The 21,785-nt window shown below is 54.1% G+C and overlaps 1 protein-coding gene across 1 annotated transcript in view; it reads right to left on the bottom strand.

Moving 5' to 3' along the window:
• The window catches only part of SLC38A3 (solute carrier family 38 member 3), a 73,541-nt gene extending 52,854 nt beyond the window's left edge, over positions 1 to 20,687 (bottom strand). The window contains exon 1 of the mRNA XM_074958350.1: positions 20,529 to 20,687. The gene's annotated coding sequence lies outside the window, so the exon portion shown is untranslated. The remainder of the gene's footprint in view (positions 1 to 20,528) is intronic.
• Between the last annotated feature and the right edge of the window lie 1,098 nt (positions 20,688 to 21,785).

Raw genomic sequence — 21,785 nt, 5'->3', positions numbered from 1 at the left:
CAGTTTAAACCAGGCTGATCGCAGTTTAGCTGCAATTGGCCAGGAACTGGTTTCAGCTCACCTGAAACAAGAGCATCTACATGGGGAGGGAGGGAGGAAGGGGGAGTTGCACTACTTTGAGAACTGATTTAAGCTAAACCCGTGCAGCCTGTGCCATGTACACAAGATATAACACACACACAGGCCACCTCCTTGCTGCCCAATCCAGGGCTGTTTTTACACTGTGGAGGCTAGGAAAGCCTAGAGAAGACAAGGTGGTGTAGTTTTTACCTTGCAGGAGCATGGGCGGGGGAGGACGGCACGGAGTACAGGCGGCATCTGACTTTTGGTGACAGTGCCCCTCAGCCTCTCTACCTGGACCAGGAGGGTGCAGAGAAGCAGCTGATGGAGTGTTTGGCCCCGGTGGTAGCTGCTGCTGGCCAAGCCATGCTATTGCCCCTGGCTGGTCCCTTGCCTTGAGGCTGGCAGAGCTCAGGGGGAGGGGCAGCTTTGCAGAGGGAGAACCACTCACTCATCTCCCTTCTCATCACAGCTGAATCCCTGATAATCCGCTTGCCCTGGGTCCCTGGAAGCAGAAACATTAATGGCAGTAATCCGGCTTTAGCACCAGGCACTTGCCCAGCTGCTGGGGCTGCGTGCGGCTGGCCAGGTACCCACGCTCTGGCCTACATGGTCAGTGGAGTCCAGGAAATGCCCGCAACAGGCTTCTCATTACCTGCCCTGGCTTGACCATGGCATGCTGCAGATCACCCAGGCAGGCAGTGTGGGCATGCGGTGAGCCCAGGACATTAGCAGCCAAGACGCCTGGGTTCTATTCTTGTCTCTGCCACTGCTTCGCTTGGCAGTTATTGCTGCCTGCCTCAGTCTCCCGAAACGGGCAGGCTGGGAGGCTGCATTGTGCCTACTTGTCGCTGGCATAAGGAGGTGGCTGGGCGGAAGCTCAGCAAGGCCCAGAGAGCTGAACAGAACTTGCCTGAGGTCATGCAAGCAGCAAGGAATAGAACCCAGGAGTTCTGGCTCCCAGCCCCCCTACTCTAACCACTAGCTGACACTCCCTCCCAGAGCCTGCACTAGGACCCAAGAGCCCTGACTCTCAGTCCTGCACTCTCACCCATGGGCCGCAGTCCCCACGCAGAGCCAGGAAGAACCCAGGAGTTCAGACTCGCCCAGTGCTCTAACCACCAGACAATGCTTCCGACAGGTGGAAAAAATATGGCTGATTGTTGACTTCCGAAAGTTGGGTAACGTCCAAAATCCAGGTTTAGACACCCAGGCAAGAGGCCCAATTTTCAACCATGCTAAACGGACACTGAGTTAAACGGGCACAGTTAGTGAGGTGGGGGCTGAAATACCTCTGAGGCTCTAGGCTAGAAATATTTCCAAAAAAGAATACGGAGATTTCCTCAGAACGAGAATAACAAGAAGCAATGGGCTTGATCTGCAGCAAGGGCAATTTAGGTTTGATATTAGGAAAAACTTTCTAACTTTCAGGGCTTCTGAAAAGCAAGACATTGAGGTGCCTACCTTTGGATCTAGAGCAAAAAGCCTTCACATGCCTAATTACTTTGCCCTTCAGTGGGACTTATGGAGTTTTGAAATATTCACCCCCTCAGGGTTGAAGTTTAGGGACCCCAGTTTGGAAATCTTGGCCCACTCAGTTCTGCAAACTCTCAGGATTTGATCCCAAGTCATGCTACTTGGTATGGTTTTCTTAAAGCCCCAGCTCCCAGAGTCATGCAATTAAAGAATCCTAGAAATGTGTCAAGTCCAGCCGCCCACGCTGAGGCAGGACCAAGTCACCCCAGACCAGCCCAGGCAGGGGCTTGTCCGACTGCTCTTAAAAACCTTCAGTGACGGGGATTCCGCAACTGCCCTCGGACGCCTGTTCCACAGCTGAACGGCCCTGAAAGTTAGAAAGTTTTTCCTAATATCAAACCTAAATTGCCCTTGCTGCAGATCAAGCCCATTGCTTCTTGTTATTCTCGTTCTGAGGAAATCTCTGTTTTCTTTGTTGGAAATATTTCTAGCCTTCACAGCTACAGAGCAAAAGCGCAAAGTCGTGACCCCTGCCCCTGAAGGGCTCAGAACCAAAAGGGAAAAATAAGAATGTAAAAACATGATTTTAAAAAGTCTCATGATTTTTCCACCAATCTCATGATTTGTCAGGTGGCTGCAGGTTGCCAATCCCGCCTACCACAGCTAGACTGGCTTGCGAATGTCATGAGCTCAGACAGCGCGACTCGGGACGATTACTGGTTCTACGAGCCTCTTAGCCGACCGGGTAAACACCACGAGCCCATAGGCATGGGAACTAGGGGCGTGGGGGGTGCTGCAGCACTCCCAGGTTTTCATGCAGTGTCCTGGCACGCAGGGTCCCGGCTGCCGGCCCTATTGATGCCCCTAGCTGTGGCCCCAGCCTCAGCCCCCTTACTCCTGTCCGGGTCCCCCACTCCTGGAGACATGGCCCTGCTCCTGGCCCCAGCTGGGGAGGGGCTGGGGGGCACAGACAGGGGTAAGGGGGCTGGCTTTCAGCACCCCCACTATTAAAAGTATTCCAGCACCACTGCACGAGCCCCACAATGAAGAACTCACAGAGATGCCAAATCAGCCCCAATCAAATAGGATGAGTTTGTGTGTCAGAAATTGAGCAGAGAGTGGATTTCACATGGCAGAAAAGTGGTCTACAGCAGGGAGGCAGCATGCCCTCGTGGACAGAGCACTGGACTGGGACTCAGGAGACCAGGTTCTCGTCCCTGGCTCTGCCAAGGGCCTGCTGGCTGACCTTGGGCAAGTCATGTCCCCACCCCATACCTCAGTTTCCACATCTGTAAAATGGGGATAACAACACCAACCTCCTTTGTAAAGTGTTTTGAGATTTACTGCTGAAGAGTGCTAACTGGAACGATTACAGTCAAAACCAAGCCAAAATAATCTCATATCCCCAGCTGAGTTTTTACCTCCAAATAAAAGACCCAATGTTTCTCCGAGACTCAAAGACTTTCAGGCCAGATGGGACCATCATGATCATCTAGTCTGACCTCCTGCATGTTGCAGGCCACAGAATTTCACCCACCCACTCCTATAACAGACCCCTAACCTCTGGCTGAGTTACTGAAGTCCTCAAGTCATGATTTAAAGACTTCAAGTGACAGAGAATCTACCACTTACTCTAGTTTAAACCTGCAAGTGACCCATGTTGAAGAGGAAGGCGAAAACCCCCCAGGATCTCTGCCAATCTGACCCGGGGGAGAATTCCTTCCTGACCCCAAATATTGTGATCATGTTTTCCAATTCCCAAACAAAACACTTAGTTACCATAAAGCTGTGGCTGGCTGCCCGCCGATCTCCTGCCCAGCTGCCTTGCAGCCTCACCTCCATCTGAGTTCTTGTGAGTGGGGTGGCAACGGTGGGTCCTGACAAGGGGGCCGGAGGAGACGAGGGTTGGAGCTTTATGGATCAGTTCAGTGACCGCGCTCCGGGGGACCTTTTCAAAGCTCCGAGTGGGAGAGGGAGCCTGGAGACACTGGTGAGACAGCAGGCAGGGGGTGAGGCTGGCAGCACGGGCAGAGGCAAGGGGCCAGCAGGGCAAGATGAGATGGTGGGAGCCAGTGGTGGCATGGAGCGGGTGATGTGGACAGGCCACGGGAAGATGGGCATGAGGGGAGGAGGGGTGGCGTCCAGATGGGAGAGCAGACATTGGGACCCAAAGGGAAGACCGGGTCTGAGAAACATCATGGAGGAAGCAGCTTACATCTTGCAAACGTCTCTGAGGAAGCTCATAGTAGGTAGGTGATATGGAAGGGGGGGGTTCAGCTGTTGTGACCTGCACTGGATGTGCCATGTTTGTCTTTCTTCCACAGGACAGAAGCGGCTTTGTCTGTACAAAGTGCAAGCTGGTCTCCATATTGGAAGAGACGATTGAAGGTCTGGAACAACAGATAACGACCCTGCGTTGCATACGAGAAACTGAGGATTTTCTGGACAAAACACAGGATAGGCTTCTAGGGGCACAAAGCTCTAAAGATATAGAGCAGGTTGCACAGAGGAGCCAAGAGGCCAGTGAAGAAGCTTGGCAACATGTGACCTCCAGAAGAGGTAAGCGGAATGTCCGGGTTCCAGTAACACAGACACAGGTAACCAACCGCTTTCATGTTCTCTCCACAGGTACCATTGCGGAGAGTGGACCAGATGATATGTCTGGGGGGAGAAAGCAGAAGGAGACTCTGCTGGTTGGAAGGCATGAGATGCGATGTCCTGAGGTTGGGGGTTCCACGACCACCACTCCCAAGAGGAGAAGGCGGGTGGTGGTGGTCGGGGACTCTCTCCTCCGGGGGACTGAGTCATCTATCTGCCGCCCTGACCGGGAAAACCGAGAAGTCTGCTGCTTGCCAGGGGCTAAGATTCGCGATGTGACGGAGAGACTGCCGAGACTCATCAAGCCCTCGGATCGCTACCCCTTCCTGCTTCTCCACGTGGGCACCAATGATACTGCCAAGAATGACCTTGAGCGGATCACTGCGGACTACGTGGCTCTGGGAAGAAGGATAAAGGAGTTGGAGGCGCAAGTGGTGTTCTCGTCCATCCTCCCCGTGGAAGGAAAAGGCCTGGGTAGGGACCGTCGAATCGTGGAAGTCAACGAATGGCTACGCAGGTGGTGTCGGAGAGAAGGCTTTGGATTCTTTGACCATGGGATGGTGTTCCATGAAGGAGGAGTGCTGGGCAGAGACGAGCTCCATCTTACGAAGAGAGGGAAGAGCATCTTTGCCAGCAGGCTGGCTAACCTAGTGAGGAGGGCTTTAAACTAGGTTCACTGGGGGAAGGAGACCAAAGCCCTGAGGTAAGTGGGAAAGCGGGATACCGGGAGGAAGCACAGGCAGGAATGTCTGTGAGGGGAGGGCTCCTGCCTCATACTGGGAATGAGGGGCGATCAACAGGTTATCTCAAGTGCTTATATACAAATGCACAAAGCCTTGGAAACAAGCAGGGAGAACTGGAGGTCCTGGTGATGTCAAGGAACTATGACGTGATTGGAATAACAGAGACTTGGTGGGATAGCTCACATGACTGGAGTACAGTCATGGATGGTTATAAACTGTTCAGGAAGGACAGGCAGGGCAGAAAAGGTGGGGGAGTAGCACTGTATGTAAGGGAGCAGTATGACTGCTCAGAGCTCCGGTACGAAACTGTGGAAAAACCTGAGTGTCTCTGGATTAAGTTTAGAAGTGTGTGCAACAAGAGTGATGTAGTGGTGGGAGTCTGCTATAGACCACCGGACCAGGGGGATGAGGTGGATGAGGCTTTCTTCCGGCAACTCACGGAAGCTACTAGATCGCATGCCCTGATTCTCATGGGTGACTTTAATTTTCCTGATATCTGCTGGGAGAGCAATACAGCGGTGCATAGACAATCCAGGAAGTTTTTGGAAAGCGTAGGGGACAATTTCCTGGCGCAAGTGCTAGGGGAGCCAACTAGGGGGGGCGCTTTTCTTGACCTGCTGCTCACAAACCGGGTAGAATTAGTGGGGGAAGCAAAAGTGGATGGGAATCTGGGAGGCAGTGACCATGAGTTGGTTGAGTTCAGGATCCTGACGCAGGGAAGAAAGGTAAGCAGCAGGATACGGACCCTGGACTTCAGGAAAGCAGACTTCGACTCCCTCAGGGAACGGATGGGTAGGATCCCCTGGGGGACTATCATGAAGGGGAAGGGAGTCCAGGAGAGCTGGCTGTATTTCAAGGAATCCCTGTTGAGGTTACAGGGACAAACCATCCCGATGAGTCGAAAGAATAGTAAACATGGCAAGCGACCAGCTTGGCTTAATGGTGGAATCCTAGCGGATCTTAAACATAAAAAAGAAGCTTACAAGAAGTGGAAGGTTGGACATATGACCAGGGAAGAGTATAAAAATATTGCTCGGGCATGTAGGAAAGATATCAGGAGGGCCAAATCGCACCTGGAGCTGCAGCTAGCAAGAGATGTCAAGAGTAACAAGAAGGGTTTCTTCAGGTATGTTGGCAACAAGAAGAAAGCCAAGGAAAGTGTGGGCCCCTTACTGAATGAGGGAGGCAACCTAGTGACAGAGGATGTGGAAAAAGCTAATGTACTCAATGCTTTTTTTGCCTCTGTTTTCACTAACAAGGTCAGCTCCCAGACTGCTGCGCTGGGCATCACAGAATGGGGAAGAGATGGCCAGCCCTCTGTGGAGATAGAGGTGGTTAGGGACTATTTAGAAAAGCTGGACGTGCACAAGTCCATGGGGCCGGACGAGTTACATCCGAGAGTGCTGAAGGAATTGGCGGCTGTGATTGCAGAGCCCTTGGCCATTATCTTTGAAAACTCGTGGCGAACGGGGGAAGTCCCGGATGACTGGAAAAAGGCTAATGTAGTGCCAATCTTTAAAAAAGGGAAGAAGGAGGATCCTGGGAACTACAGGCCAGTCAGCCTCACCTCAGTCCCTGGAAAAATCATGGAGCAGGTCCTCAAAGAATCAATCCTGAAGCACTTACATGAGAGGAAAGTGATCAGGAACAGTCAGCATGGATTCACCAAGGGAAGGTCATGCCTGACTAATCTAATCGCCTTTTATGATGAGATTACTGGTTCTGTGGATGAAGGGAAAGCAGTGGATGTATTGTTTCTTGACTTTAGCAAAGCTTTTGACACGGTCTCCCACAGTATTCTTGTCAGCAAGTTAAGGAAGTATGGGCTAGATGAATGCACTATAAGGTGGGTAGAAAGCTGGCTAGATTGTCGGGCTCAACGGGTAGTGATAAATGGCTCCATGTCTAGTTGGCAGCCGGTGTCAAGTGGAGTGCCCCAGGGGTCGGTCCTGGGGCCGGTTTTGTTCAATATCTTCATAAATGATCTGGAGGATGGTGTGGATTGCACTCTCAGCAAATTTGCGGATGATACTAAACTGGGAGGAGTGGTAGATACGCTGGAGGGGAGGGATAGGATACAGAAGGACCTAGACAAATTGGAGGATTGGGCCAAAAGAAATCTGATGAGGTTCAATAAGGATAAGTGCAGGGTCCTGCACTTAGGATGGAAGAATCCAATGCACCGCTACAGACTAGGGACCGAATGGCTAGGCAGCAGTTCTGCGGAAAAGGACCTAGGGGTGACAGTGGACGAGAAGCTGGATATGAGTCAACAGTGTGCCCTTGTTGCCAAGAAGGCCAATGGCATTTTGGGATGTATAAGTAGGGGCATAGCGAGCAGATCGAGGGATGTGATCGTTCCCCTCTATTCGACACTGGTGAGGCCTCATCTGGAGTACTGTGTCCAGTTTTGGGCCCCACACTACAAGAAGGATGTGGATAAATTGGAGAGAGTCCAGCGAAGGGCAACAAAAATGATTAGGGGTCTAGAGCACATGACTTATGAAGAGAGGCTGAGGGAGCTGGGATTGTTTAGTCTGCAGAAGAGAAGAATGAGGGGGGATTTGATAGCTGCTTTCAACTACCTGAAAGGGGGTTCCAAAGAGGATGGCTCTAGACTGTTCTCAATGGTAGCAGATGACAGAACGAGGAGTAATGGTCTCAAGTTGCAATGGGGGAGGTTTAGATTGGATATTAGGAAAAACTTTTTCACTAAGAGGGTGGTGAAACACTGGAATGCGTTACCTAGGGAGGTGGTAGAATCTCCTTCCTTAGAGGTTTTTAAGGTCAGGCTTGACAAAGCCCTGGCTGGGATGATTTAACTGGGAATTGGTCCTGCTTCGAGCAGGGGGTTGGACTAGATGACCTTCTGGGGTCCCTTCCAACCCTGATATTCTATGATTCTATGATTCTATGACCTTCCTCTGCAGCAGCTGGCACTGGCCCCCATTGGAGACAGGTCAGAGTGTCAGTGTCCTAGACCAATCTGGGCTCTGAGCCGCTCTAGAGAGCCCCATGTTCCTAGTGGTCCGTTTTCTACCTTGGCTTCTTTGCTAATATTCCATTTCTTCTTTTCCCATCAAAGTGGCCTGAGAATGAATCGCCAGCTACATGGATGTGGAAAAGCCAAGAGATAAGCTTTGGAGCATCTGACCTCATGGCCTAGACAGCCCAGCCGTTTAACCTCGAGGCTCTAACACCTGCCGCATGCACCTTATTGCTACTGAAGGCCGTTACATTTTGCCGTTAGTGGCAGAGTGCAGGTGCAGTGCTCGCAGTCAGCGCACTAGGAGGCGCTGTACTTCTGAGACACCCATCTACTGTGGGCTCCCCCTTGTGGCCCTGGGGGGCTAATTAGAGGGGGTGGAACCAGGGCACTACTGTCCCTATCCTGGGACAATGGCTGGCAGCAGGGGAGTAGCGGTCACAGCCCTGCTTTCCCCTGGTGCTGCCACCCTAATGTGATTGCACAAGGGGGAGGGGATCCTTAGTCCCCTGAGCAGATGTGTTAGGGTTAGAGACAAGACAGCCAAAGGGAGCATGGCAGAGTGGCCAGAGGCTCAGAAAGCTGTGTTCTCTTCCTGGTTCTGTACTGGCCAGGTGGGTGACCCTGGGCAAATAATTTCACCTATGTGCCTCAGTTTCTCCATCTGTAAAATGGATATAATGGGCCTGGCCGCCTGCGAGAAGCACTCTGAGATCTGTGCTGAAAAATGCCAGTGCTTATTAATGATCCACGGGCACCTGAAGGCCACAGAAACAGAACGGGAACGAAAAGGAAACAGTGAATAAAAATTGATCACAGAGCATCTGAGTTTCAATGGTAACCTTGGCGTGGACCAGACAAGTGAGGTGGTGGTCTCGCATCTTTGGTGGAATGTAGGAAGAATTTTCCTAAGTGGTAGCAATAAATGTTGTCTCATCTACAACCAAAGCTCCAAATCAAGTGATTTCCTGTCTGATGTGCGAGCAATTAGATCGGCGTGACAGTACCGAGGGGGAGAGCTGCACTCCCTCCCTCCCCCAGACACACATATCTGCTGCAGGAAGCCAGTGTAAATGCAAAACCCGCCCCCTCCAACTGCTGGGCAGCCCCTCTTCCCCAGCTCATTCAGCCCCTGGCAGACACAGGGGATGGAATCTGTGTGTTCCCCCTGAACTGGGATTTGTAACCGCAGTTCTGTGTGGCTGCAGCCCCATTGGCTCGCCCCGCCCATTCGGCCATTCCTGTCTGCCTCGTACACTCCCTGCAGCTTCAAGTGGGACCATGCTTCTCCTTCTCTTCCTAGACTGCCAAGCTGTGTTGCTGAGCGCTGCAAACCAGCTGACGGGTCACTGCCCAGAGGTGGCTGCATTTCAATGCTGGGTCAGCAATCCTGGTCTCCAGGAGCTATGGGCTCTTTGAGATGTGCTGTGCCAGGCAGGTGCTAGAGAAATGCAAGAGATTATCCTCACTGGCTGGTTCTGTCCATAGCTAGGGCTCAGCTGGCCCCCACAAAGCCCCTAATCCTGGGTCTTGCCTGTAACCCAGCAGGGAGCCAAAGTCCTGCTCCCACCTCTGGTGCAGTCAATGGGAGTCTTCCCATCGCTCTGGGGGCAGCTGGGCTGGGCTCTGATTCAGGCAAAGTCCAGCTGGGCAGTAGCATAAACACTGATCAGTGCCTTTGCTCTGAAAGGTTGTTATCTGGATGGGAGGAGAGGGGGAATCTCTGTTCCCACAGTCACGAGATTGGCTTAAATGCCAATAAATTTAAAGATTTAATCCATTTTGGGCCCTTTCCATTCTCCTTCCAGTTTTGACCCTTTAGGGGTCACGTTCTCTAGCTCTTCTCCACGAGGGCCAGACTCTTACTGACTTATAAAAACACCAGCTGAGAGTCTGACCTAATCCCAGCACTCCAGGAGCTGGGGCTTTGAGGAAAAGAAACACCAAATATCACAAGATGTGCCATAAAATTAGGGTAGTCAGGCAGCTGCTTTACCCACTTAGACCCCAGCCAACAAATAGGCCGACTCCAAGCTCACTCTGGTGTGAATCAGGAGTCAGCGCCATGACAGCCATGGTGTGAAATCAGCACAAGATGAGGATGGAGGACACTGAATCAGCAAGGCTGTTTTGCTCACTGCTGTGACACCGCACCCCATATTCTTCATAGCAATATTATTATGATATGATTATGGCATAATTATGATGCATTTTATGCAAGATGGGTCATGTAAGATGTCATTGGAAAAGTTATGATTTGCTGAATATAATTATCCTATTTGTATGCATGTATTATTTGTATCTGAAGTTATGAATATTGACTATGTATCTGTCTTCCACATGTAGTTACACCTGGGTAACGCCCACTAGGCAGGAACTTCCAGTCTAGATAGATGGTGGCGAAGGGCCTATTCAGGGTAATGGGCCATTAAGAAAAACAATAGGCCTTAGGAGAAACTTATCCCTGGCCTGGTGAACCTTCCTGAGAATGCTCCAGTCTGTAAGTAATGGCTGCTATGACTCAGCAAGGACATGTGATGAGACCACATGACTCTGGACTCCATCTTGCGATGTCAGTGTTTTTCCACAAATTGACTTTTTGGGACAAAGGGTTCCTGCCATATGCTAAAGCTATATAAGGCAGGGAGTGACATCATCTGTTGTTCTTCACTCCCCACATGAGGACTCCTGGAAACACCTGAGGAACAAAGACTGAACTGGGGGAAGTGCTGGACCCAGGCTAAAGGGATTTCTAGCCTGTGTTTGAAAGACCTGGGGATTCCAAGCTGTAAAACAAGTGCAGCTTGTCACTTAAGAATCTGAAACCTGCTTGTACCATCTCTCAGGGTGAGAAACATAATTCACATCCTATCTTTCTAGTATGTTAATCTTAGTTTGTGTTTTGTTTATTTACTAGGTAATCTGCTTTGATCTGTTTGCTATCACTTATAATCACCTAAAATCTATCTTTTGTAGTTAATAAACTTTATTTTATGCTTTAATCTAAACCAATACATTTGGAGTGAAGTCCTTGGGAATCTTAGCTCTGGGGGCTGCTGCATATTCCCCTCCACATTGAGGGTGAGGTGAACTCTAAGAGCTTATGTTGCACAGTTCCCTGTGCAGCAAAAGATGATATAATTTTGGGTTTATGCTCCAGAGGGGGCGGGGCGTGTGCCTGGGGAGCTGGGAGTTATCTTGGCTGTAGCCTTTCTATTGTTGCTTCATGCAGGGGCTGGTCAGAGACCCAGCATGTAACTGCAGCTGGGTGTGTCCCTACTTGTGTGAATGCTGGTGGAAGTGTAGGACCGGGAGCGGCTCTGCAGCTTGTCACAACAGCACAGTGTGAGAGGGAGCCCAGGCTGGCGGGTCAGAGGGCTCAGTGGTACCCCAGTTCCAAGTGACACCCCGGGGGAAACCTTCACACCTCCCACAGGAGCTTCTTAGGTGAGAAGAGAGAGGGAACTCTCAGCATTCAGGCTGTAGTAATTAGAGCCCCGCTATGGCCCGGTTCATGCAGAAAGCCTCCTTGTGGCATGCTGGAGCAGCAGGGGTCCCCGGCACTCAGTGCACACAGACAGCTCGAGCCTTTGCCTGGAAGAGACCACAGCTCCCCGTGGAGAAGCCTAGTGCTGCCAGCTCCCTGGCACTGGGGCCAACCCCACAGGGGAAGCTGCTCAGAGGCTGGGCCCAGGGCACTCCAGGCCTTCATGAGTGGCTCTGCTCTGGTTAGACTTCAGTGTTAGCAGAGCCCTTGATAAATAGCACTGGGACCACGGCTCAGCTGGCCTACACTGGTACCTTAGGCCTCTTCTGCTCCTGGGGCCACAATCCACCGGGCAGCCTGCCTGGCATCTATACATCCTAATGCCTCCCCCTGCTGGGGATCCAGCTCAGAGATCCGCTTCCGCATTCCAGCAGGCACTGGGACACTCATCCCTTTGCCTGCATTCCTGGCTCCCCAGTGACTCTGCCGTCCCCCGCTGGTTTTCTCTTGTCTTCCAAGACTTGAATCTGTTTGTCAGCTGCTCGGGTCACTCCCTCTGCCCTCGCCCACATGCTTGGGTGCAATCCAGTCCGGGCAGAGGGACCAGCTGAGGCCTGGCCCCCACCTTTCTCCTCAAACTAGGGCTTCAGTGGGGTCTAGCTGGGGCATGAACTTTGCCCTCATCCCACTGCTCCAGGGCAAATTGCAGCCCCTGTCCCCAACACGCTTTCTCCAGCAAAGTGTCCCCCTCTTCCCACCGACATCCCGCCCCCTGCTGGCCCATGAGACGGAGCTCCCCCTCACCCCTTGGCACCCATGGGCCCTCAGGCATGGTGGGAGGCGAGATACCCGTGCCCCCTGCAGGAGGGAGAAGGTAAATGCTGCTTTGCCGGTGGAATCTGGTCTCTAGCTTGGCAGCACATGCAGGCTGCAGAGCCAGGGTGGCGCAGCAGCTGCCGTGCGGGAATCAGAGCCAGCCCTGTCAACGCCAGTCAAGCCCAACTCCTCTATAAATCATGCAGAGCTCCCTTCCCCCCGGGGCCCTTGATCACTATTTCATTACAGTAGCATTACAGGCCCCCATCAGCATCCAGCTGCCCCGGCGCCATGATGCTGCACCATGCTCCGAAGGCTGGGAGACCAGAGGGGCTATAACCACATGAATAGATGGGCACTGATGCCAGTTCATGGCCCAACATCACACAGGGAGCCTGTGGCAGAGCTGGGGCCAGAACCTAGGTCTGCAGAGTCCCTGTCCAGAGCTATGAGCACATGGGGTTCCTGGCGCCTTTCCTCCAGGGGCTGTCAGCAGTCCCCCATTAACTTCTCCAGCTAATCTAGACTGAACGCCTGGGGCTGGGATCCTGGCTTGAGTAGGTTGCAATACATCCTCAGAGCAGAAACGAAGACCCAGGAACGCCCCCATCTCAGCCCTTCCCCAGCCGCTGTGCCTGAGTTGGTCTCCAGTCAGTGAGGACACAGAGTCGGACGTGACTGCCACACGCGCTGGGTCTGACGGTCTCACGCGTTCCCTGCCACCGGATCATCCTGCCCACATGTCGGTTGTTCTGTGTGGTTGAGTGGCCTGGAGCCAGCCCCGAGCCAGTCACTGCCACTCTGGGCCAGGCTCTCTGCCCTCCACTAGGCCATGGGGCTGGGAAGATTCTGCTGCTCCCGGCCCTTGGTGACTGATCCGGAGGGGACAGAGGGGCGGACTTTTGGTCTCAAAACTAGGCATGTAAGAAGCACAGTGACCCACAGCTGGGTTGGGGAATGGTTTCTCCAATTGCAAACAGCTGTTCGGTGCAGACAAAATTCTTCCCCCTATTCCACTGTGGGTGGAACTCTCCCCTCCTCTACCTTGGGCGTGTTACTCTCTCAGCACCGCAGCATCTCTTAGCACCCTGTCTGCCCCGCATCCCTGGGAGCCAGGCAGTGTTCTGCGCCCCCTTGCCCAGACAGGGAGCTGAGCCTGTGTGTTTCTTGCCCAAGGTGTAATGGAGTCGGTGGCAGAACCAGCTCACCTCATTCCCTGATCAGCCACCACCCTTCCTCTGGGCGACAGCCACCCACCTGGCCAGCACCCTGGGACCTCCAGAGCGCAAAGGAGGAGCTGCTACAGCGTGAGCTGTGACAGCTCCATCTCCTCTGGGGGCTGGGCACGGAGGGGGACACGGAACACAGGCGCCACTTGAACTAACAGGCCCGTCCCCAGAAGGGTGCACCGCGCTTCCCCCAAGCGCCCACTACCCACGCCTCCCCATCCCGTGGAGCTGTTCCACTGAACCGTGCAGCAGGGAGGGGCTTTTACCGCTACTGTGCACTCAGCACTGTGCAAGACGCACACCAAGATATAGTCCCTGCCCCAAGCAGCTTCCACAGCTACGGGCCCCAAGCCCTGATGCAGAGAACGCTGCAGAGCTTTGCCTGACCAAAGGGCTCAGCCCGTTCACCTCCACTGGAGTGTGCAACGTCCAGTCTCACAGTGAGCCAGTAGCAGAGCTGGGAGAGAACCCAGGAGTCCTGGCTCCCAACCCCCCCCCGCCCCCCCACCACGCTCTAACCACTAACTCCCCTCCCAGAGCTGGGGAGAGAACCCAGGAGTCCTGGCTTCCAGCCCCTCCGCAACCACTAACTCCCCTCCCAGAGCTGGGGAGAGAATCCAGGAGTCCTGGCTCCTAGCCCCCCTCACCCTGCCATGGCACTGGATGTCTCTGCTCAGCTTCCCCACCAGGGGATTAATAGCCAACCCATTCGCAGCCACTGAGTTTCGTTCGGGGCCAGCATCCCAACCTTTCCCCTGCTTGGCCAAGGACCGGCCCCCCGCCTGGGGAAGGGCTGGATGCACAGCCTCACTCCCCGTGTCCTGAGCTGCCCTTGGAGAGGAAATCTAATCCTAGTGAGAGGGAGCTGCAAAAGAGCTCACAGCTGCTCTGGATAATCAGCGAGGGCGCGCTGATGAGCAGGGACGTGCACTCGTGGCTGCAGCCACTGAACAAGAGATGAGGCCAGCCCAGCGCACGGGGTTCGTACGTGGTGCAGTGAGTCGCAAAACACCTGCGTGGGCAAACCCACCAGGGCTTTGCTCCCAGCGTCGCGGAAAGCCTGAAAGTGGAACAGGCGTGTTGGGGGTGGATTCAACCCCTCAGTGCCCAGCCAGGCCATGGTGCTCCCGTGCATCCCCACACCCGTTCCGGCCGACGAGCCGGGTCTCCCAGCCACTGGCTCTCCCAGCCACTGGAGCTCCCTTGGCACCTTGCCACACTGGCCTATTTAGAAGCAGGGCAGAGCCCCCCCATTCCATGGCACGTGTCACACTCCAGCCAGACACTGCCATGGGTGCAGGTCCTAACCCTACCCATCCCAGCAATGGGATTCACTGGAGCTGGCATCCAGAACCAGCCCTGGGCCATGCCCCAATCTCCCAGGGAAGAAGAGACCCTCCCAGCTCTGCAGGGATACAAGCTAGGAGAGGGGTAACCTGCTGTGACGCGTCCGTGCCTGGGCCCACCCGGCAGGGGTCCGACAGGAACACTCCCTCCAGCCCATGCCCAGGATCGCAGTGCCAGCCAGGTAGGCTGTGGGCCACTGGTAAAGGCAGGAGAAGCCATGACCCCATGTTATAGATAGGGAAACTGAGGCACAGCAGGGAAGAGGAGGAGAGGAGGGATAGCTCAGTGGTTTGAGCATTGGCCTGCTAAACCCAGGGTTGTGAGTTCAATTCTTGAGGGGGCCATTTAGGGATCTGGGGCAAAAATTGGGGATTGGTCCTGCTTTGAGCAGATGTTTGGACTAGATGACCTCCTGAGGTCCCTTCCGACCCTGATAATCTATGATTCTGTGCAACTGGTCTACGATCACATGGTGAGTCAGTGGCAGAGTGGGAAATTGAACCCTGGCAGCCTGGGCCCCAGATCCCCCTGCTCTAAGCGCCAGCCCCCACTAACCTAGCGCCACTCCTCCCCGTGGCATTAAACCCACCCAACAGGGCAGGAAGCTGTGTTAGTCGATGACGCAGCCTGGTTCTGAGGGGGACTCGGACATGCGAGGATGAGGGAAGGAGGGCCTGGGAGAACATGGACAGATGGCAACTGCCTTCTTAGGAGAGCTGCAAAGACAGCCATGGCGTTCCAGCACCTGGGACAGCTGGGGCCACCCCAGCACCTCCTCCCCATGCCCAGGGGACTCTGGGGGGCTATGTGGTGCCTACCCCTGAAGCCAGCCCCCAGTAACCTCAGCCGGGGTGACACGAACCCATGGGATACTTGCAAAGCAGGAGCCACCAGCTGTCAGATGCTGTCCTGGGAAACCTCCCGCAGGCGGGGGCTGCCCCCAAGACCCAGACTCAAGCTCCAACAACACTAGCTCCTTCCCCTGAACGTGATTGAGCAGGAGGAAGGAGCCTGCATCAGCCGTCAATATCACAGGCAGCCTTGACCAGCCAGGGCCAGGCCAGGCGGGTAGGTAACCCGCTGCAGAGTGGGTAGGGATGGAGCCTGCTGCAGGGGATGCAAATGGCCAGCAGGGAGCTCACTTGCTGCCTCGGGGAAAGGGGTGAGATCTGACCTAGCCTGGGCCTGCACTTAGAGGGAATTTTGCCATTGCTAGCAGTGGGTGCTCAACTCCTGAGCCACAAGCGACTCCCGTAGGTGCCTGTGTGACAGCTGCTGGCCAGCGTAGTGGGGTTCGGACTGGGGCCCTCTGGATCCTGCACTAGAGAAGCCAGGCTCCAGAGCTGGGGCTGGCGCAGACCCCGCTTCTGCAGACCGGGGTGTGTAACATGCCCTGGACATACGGATTTAGGCGCCTAACCCTTTAACTCAGATGATTGGTCTCAGGCAAGTGGCCCAGCTTAGCACTGACGCTGCCAGCTCTTTGTGCTGTGTCTGTACAGAGCCTGGCCCAGTGGGGGCCTGGGCCATGTCTGGGGCTACAATAATAAAAGGCTAGGCCAGCAGGGGCTGAGCCTGAGACCCACCACTCGGATCAGCTCCTGTGGCTCTTTGCTGGGTTCGAGGCTAGATGCAAACTGCCCCGTCGGGGTTTGGAGAAATGAGCCCACTGTGGACGCCAGCAGGACTGGACCAGGGCACCACCCCTCAGGGGTGTCACGGGACTGGATCTGCCCCAGCCATTGGGGTCTCCGGGCCATTTTCCCTCAGACAGGCTGTACATTGGAGGAAGCTAGGAGAGACATCAGCCCCTGGATGTGATCTCAGCCAGTCCTGTCCATTCCTGGGGGAGGCCTGGATTTTAATCGAACCAGCTGAACACACACTAACGGCCCACTGCCATTGCCTAGGCTAGACTTGGTAGCATGTGTTAGCTAACACGCTACCTTAGATCTAACGTAGACAAGGCCCAAGTTTGGAGCCAAGCCCAGAACGGAACCTGTCCTAACCACTAGGTCAGCCTTCTGCCCTGGATGGCTGATCCTAGACATGTGGGTTCTCCCCTTGCCCTACTGGGTGAATGCCCCCTGCTGTGCCTCTGTTTCCCCTCCCACCCTTTGCCTAGCTAGCCTAAGTTGGATGGGGCTAGGGCTACGTGTGTGTGTGTGTGTGTACGTACAGCACCTGCACAGTGGGGCGTGGGCCTCATTCCAGTATCCCAGAGGCGACCGGAATGCAGGTGACAGATGCAGACATGCGGCCCTTTCAGGGAAGTGATAACAAACGAGGGGAGGTGGGGGTTAGAACACTGTTTGGTTTAGGCATTTCCCCTGGAACCGGGGCCCGACTGACATTCCCCTGGTGGAATGTGAAGGGGACCTGAGGGTGAACACGAAGGACCCGACTGTTAGCAAATCTCTGTGTCAGCAGCACTGCGCGGCAGGGGGCACATGGGTGGCAGCCAAACCTCACATGCCCCCAGCATGCCAGGACCAGCCTAGGTGAGTGGGCGCCAGGTCCCCAGCTCCCCACCATGCTGGCTATTACTCAGACTGGAGAATGGTTTACTGAGAAAACAAACTTTGTGGGACCCCAGCGCTTCACTCCCGACAAATCCACCAAAGAAAGGCCCTGGTGTAGCATGTTTATTTGATACAGCCGCAGCCAGTGGGTGTAGATACAGCTGAAACCCCAGCAGCTCTGAACTCCCAGCTCTGGGCCCCAAATCGTTGCCTTCAGCCAGGCTGGCCAGCAGCTGCTGCGGCAGCTCTGGGATGGAGCAGGGAAAGGGAAGGGCAGAGCTGATCAAAGGTGTCCCCACCTGCCCCAGGCTCTGTACCACAGCAGGCCAGGGGGCAGAGTCACAGGGCAATTGGTTGTGGTCAGGCGGTTAAAGCAGGGGATAGAGCAGCTTGATTCCTGGTCTAGAAAATCCCAGCTGTCACAGGGGAGTGGGGTCTAGTGACCGGCACAGGAGACTGGGAGTCTGGGTGCTAGTCCCAGCTACGGGAGGCAAGCTGGGTCTGGTGGTTAGAAGCAAGCCTTGGGGGCCCGGATTCCTGGGTTCCTTTCTTGGTCTGGGATGGGAGCAGGCTTGGCTCTGGCACCTCGCAGGGACTCCTCTCACCTCTGAGATGGGGCTGCCCACCCCGAGTGCGAAGGTGGATGTGTGGTCACACATGAGCACCAGGAGGCCCCAAGAGACTCAGATGAAGGGCGGCATGGGAAGAGCCGAGTAAAGTAGTTAGACAACCCCTGCCCTGGCAATGGCCCTTTAATTGTCTCCAGCTGGAAACAAGGGGTCCTTGTTTGGGGCTGAGCATGTGAACGCACGGCCTGTGCACTAGCCCTAGCTCCGGCTTGCTCCGGCGCAGGCTCCCCTTACAGGACCTATGGTTGTGGTAGCCCCTGGCCCAGCAGGACAACAGACACCTGTCTCTGTGGTGTGGCCAGCCCGACCCTCTTCTGAGCGATGAGAGGGGAGGTTACCCTGGCTACAGAGCAGATCTGATAGCCCCCTACCCAAAGGGGGCCGCTCCCCTGGCTGTGAAACACATACACACCCTGGAGCCAGAGGCCTGAGTCCATCAGACTCAGCCATCTGGGCCCGAGCTGGAGCTCTCTGAAGTCAGTGGAACTGACTGCTGACCCCCACCCCCACCCCCACCCCCACCCCTATGCCCCGGTCCTAGGTTGGCCTCCCCTGATGCAGCCATTCTCAACCGTGGGATGCAAGTGCGAGATGCTGCCATGCTGATCTGCTGGCATGCAGTATGGCGCGAGTGCTGCGCCGCACCCCCAGAGCAGCGTGGGAGTCTCTCACACCCACGTCGGCCCAAGGGGGAAGGCAACGGGGGACCAGCCCCACTGCGCTGTTCCCTACACCTGGGGAAGGATTTTAGACCAAACAAGGCCGTCTCCGATCAGTGTGGGATCCCCCAGCCCTTCCCTGAAGAGCAGGCACTTGCCTCGGCGCCTGGAGCCAAAATCACCCCTTCTTCCTCAGCTGTTGGCTGCTGCTTTACCCCAGAGCTGGCTGCATATCGGGGAGTCAGCTGGAAAATGTGAATGATCATCGAACGGGCCTGGCTTGGTCACTGGGGATGGGAGACCCCAGCTCCAGCAATCCAAGCACACTTAGCACTGCTCCCGCCTGGCTCCACCCAGCCTCTCCTGTACTAGGCACCCCCTTCTCCTGCCTGGCTAAAAGTGGGGACAGGGCAAGCTCTCCCTGGTGCCCCTCTATAATCAAGGCTAATGGGCATGGCTATGCAAATCACTGGCCGGGTGAAGGGTGGAGTTAGAAGTGGACACAGTGATGAAAAGTGGTTGGTTGGCAGTTGGAGCATGTGGGCAGAAGGGGAATGCAATGTGCCACCCCTGCCTCCCCCTAGCCATCTGATGGCTCCTTGAGCAACCAGGCTCTATAAATACCCTGCTCAGGGCAAGGCAAATCCAGGCACGTCCCACCTGCTCCCCAGAGACAGCCTGGGCCACAGCACCCACACTGAGCCAGCTCTGACAGTCAAATTACATCCAGCCTGCTGCACACAGTGACCCCCTCTGAGCCTGCCCAGAGTCCTGACAGCCACACCTCAATACCCCGATTGCAGAGAGCCCACCAAGTAACATGCAGCTGGGACACACATGCTGCTGCTGCTGGTGAAATCGAATGCCAAAGACTCTCTCTGTCTCCCGGTGCAATGTGCAAGAACCTGGTGTTCTCAAGTAGTGTGCTGACCGGAAACCTCCTGCCTCAGTCCAGAGCAATGACACCTGATCTAGGCTGCAACAGTTCCCAGAGCTAGGAGACATGTAACTCCCATGCCCAATTAAAAATTAAAGCGGAAAAAAGGTGTGTTTTTTTTAAATGCGTGCAACCCAGAGATCATTGGCAACAGCTGGCCCACCCAGCTCACACAGCATAAGGCACTTTCCAAGACTTTGCCCAAAGGCAAGGCACTATGTTCCAATGCAGCAAACCCGGCTTAGCACCGGCTCCTTTCTGATGCTTCACACATTTTTATAGATCACAAGGAGTTAAGAGTGAAAAAAACCCAAACAAGACCCACACCAGAACTCCAGCTCTTGTCACCTGCAAACTTTGCTGTAGCTTCAGGTTTGGCCCACATGCATTGGCTTGTATAGTTCACAACACTGAAAGAGAGCTAGGATCTGTACGTTAAGATGAGCACATGGTGAATTATACTATTTATTATATAGTCCTGCAGCTGTCTTTTTGCAAGTGAGGAAAGCAATGTGAGTGTTTATAATATCATGGGGCTGTTGACCCTGGCAATAAAACCATCAGGGCAGTTTAAAAGAGTTTTAGGAGAAAGCCAGAGAGAGACTACAGAAGAGGTAAAAATAAAGAATCGGGGGCAAGGGGGAGTGGGAAGTGGAAGATAAAGACAGCTTCCCTGGACCTACAATTCGCCCTCCACATAGTGCACAAATATCAGTGTTCGGCACATACGCTATTCCTAACCCCCTTGCACATACGTCAAAAGCTCTAACCCCATCCCACGCAGGTATTACCGAGAGTAGAAAGAGTGGCAGTATTTAGACCAGGACAGGTTAGATTAGAACAGCCGGAATAGATCAGGAGAGATGAGCCTGGCTTGGCTGGAAGAGTTCTCACCGTTTCAGGGTGGTTTGGAAATCGAAGAGTTTTGCACATTTAAAAAAAATTATAAAGCAGGTTTATAGGAAGCAATTTCAAGAGAAAGGAAAAAGAAAAACACAGCCAGTGTGAGGAAACAGAAGACAAGTTTGCTGGCACTTACCTGCTTCTTCCCTCTACGCCCCCAAACACTGGCTGCTCTGTTCTGCGCTGGGGAAAGCGGGCGCAACTTGCCGATTTCCTCTGCTGGGAGATAGCTCTGCGTGCTCAGAGCTACTGTGCAGATTACAGGACCGTGTTACCCAGTAATCCCAGTGGAGGCAGGATTAAAGCACCCCAGACCCGCCCCCATCGCAGCTTCCAATCTGTGTGGCTTCTGGGCCAGCGTCACAGCCAACCCTTTTTTCTCCAGGGCTTGAAGGGATGTGTACACACACACACACACACACATAGCAGGATTAGAGAGGGACAGCAAGAGGGACAGCAAGGGTAGAGCTCTGCTCATCACCACCAGCCCAGCTCTTCTGATTTCATTCCTGGGTCCCGCCAGCTTTTTCCCCAAGCAACGAATGAAGCTGCCTCTTTCTCCCCTGCTTTACAGAATGACTTGCCATGGGCTTTCCTGCCACACACTAAGATCAGACATTTCCCTTCCCTAAGAACCTCTCCCTCGGCCTGGCTATATGGGGGTAGTTCAGCCATTTTTAAAATCCAGATGATTGTAGGATCCCCTCTGCAGATTTTAATCCCAAATAGGTACGTACCCAAAGCCCCAGGAATAACCTCTGGATTAAATGCCCCAGATCTATTTTGGTTCTTTTAATCTAAGCCCTGAAGCTCTAACTATAGCAGGCACCAAATTCACTTGCTTGGCTCCTTGATGGCAGCAAACAAGCCTATCTAGAGAAATGCATAGTGCTATTGGACACAAGGGCTAATTCTATAAATCCTGGTTAAATCAATGGGGCTATTTGTGTGAGCAAGGATGTGCAGAAATAGGTTTTTAGACTGTAAAATCATCTGGGCATTGACTTTCCCTTAATTCCTCTCCAGTGCTGCCCTGGGTGTCAGTAGTTAAATTAATCTAGCCAGGGATCGCTATTAACAAGTCAACATTTCCAGCAGCTGCCGCACATTCCCACAGATTCTCCCTATATGGGGAATAAGAAACGACTGCAGAACCACTTTTGAAAGTGGATGGGCCTGGCCAGTCCATTTTTCACCACAGGCCTAGCCTCTGCCCCTCCTTTTCCCCAAGGCTCTGCCCCCAGCCAGGCTGGAAGCTAATCTGAAGCCCGGCCTGGGTAAGAGTGGCCTGGGGACCCTGGGCAGTTGTGGGGAACCATAGACCCTCTACCTGCCCAGGGCTTGTGTCCGCACCCCCCGGACCTCCCACCCAGGGAGATGGAGAGTCGGCGGT

Source organism: Natator depressus, chromosome 7 (assembly GCF_965152275.1).
Source record: "Natator depressus isolate rNatDep1 chromosome 7, rNatDep2.hap1, whole genome shotgun sequence".
Classification (NCBI taxonomy): domain Eukaryota; kingdom Metazoa; phylum Chordata; order Testudines; family Cheloniidae; genus Natator; species Natator depressus.
The sequence above is the reverse complement of the archived record's forward strand: the minus strand, read 5'-3'. Positions and strand labels throughout refer to the sequence as shown.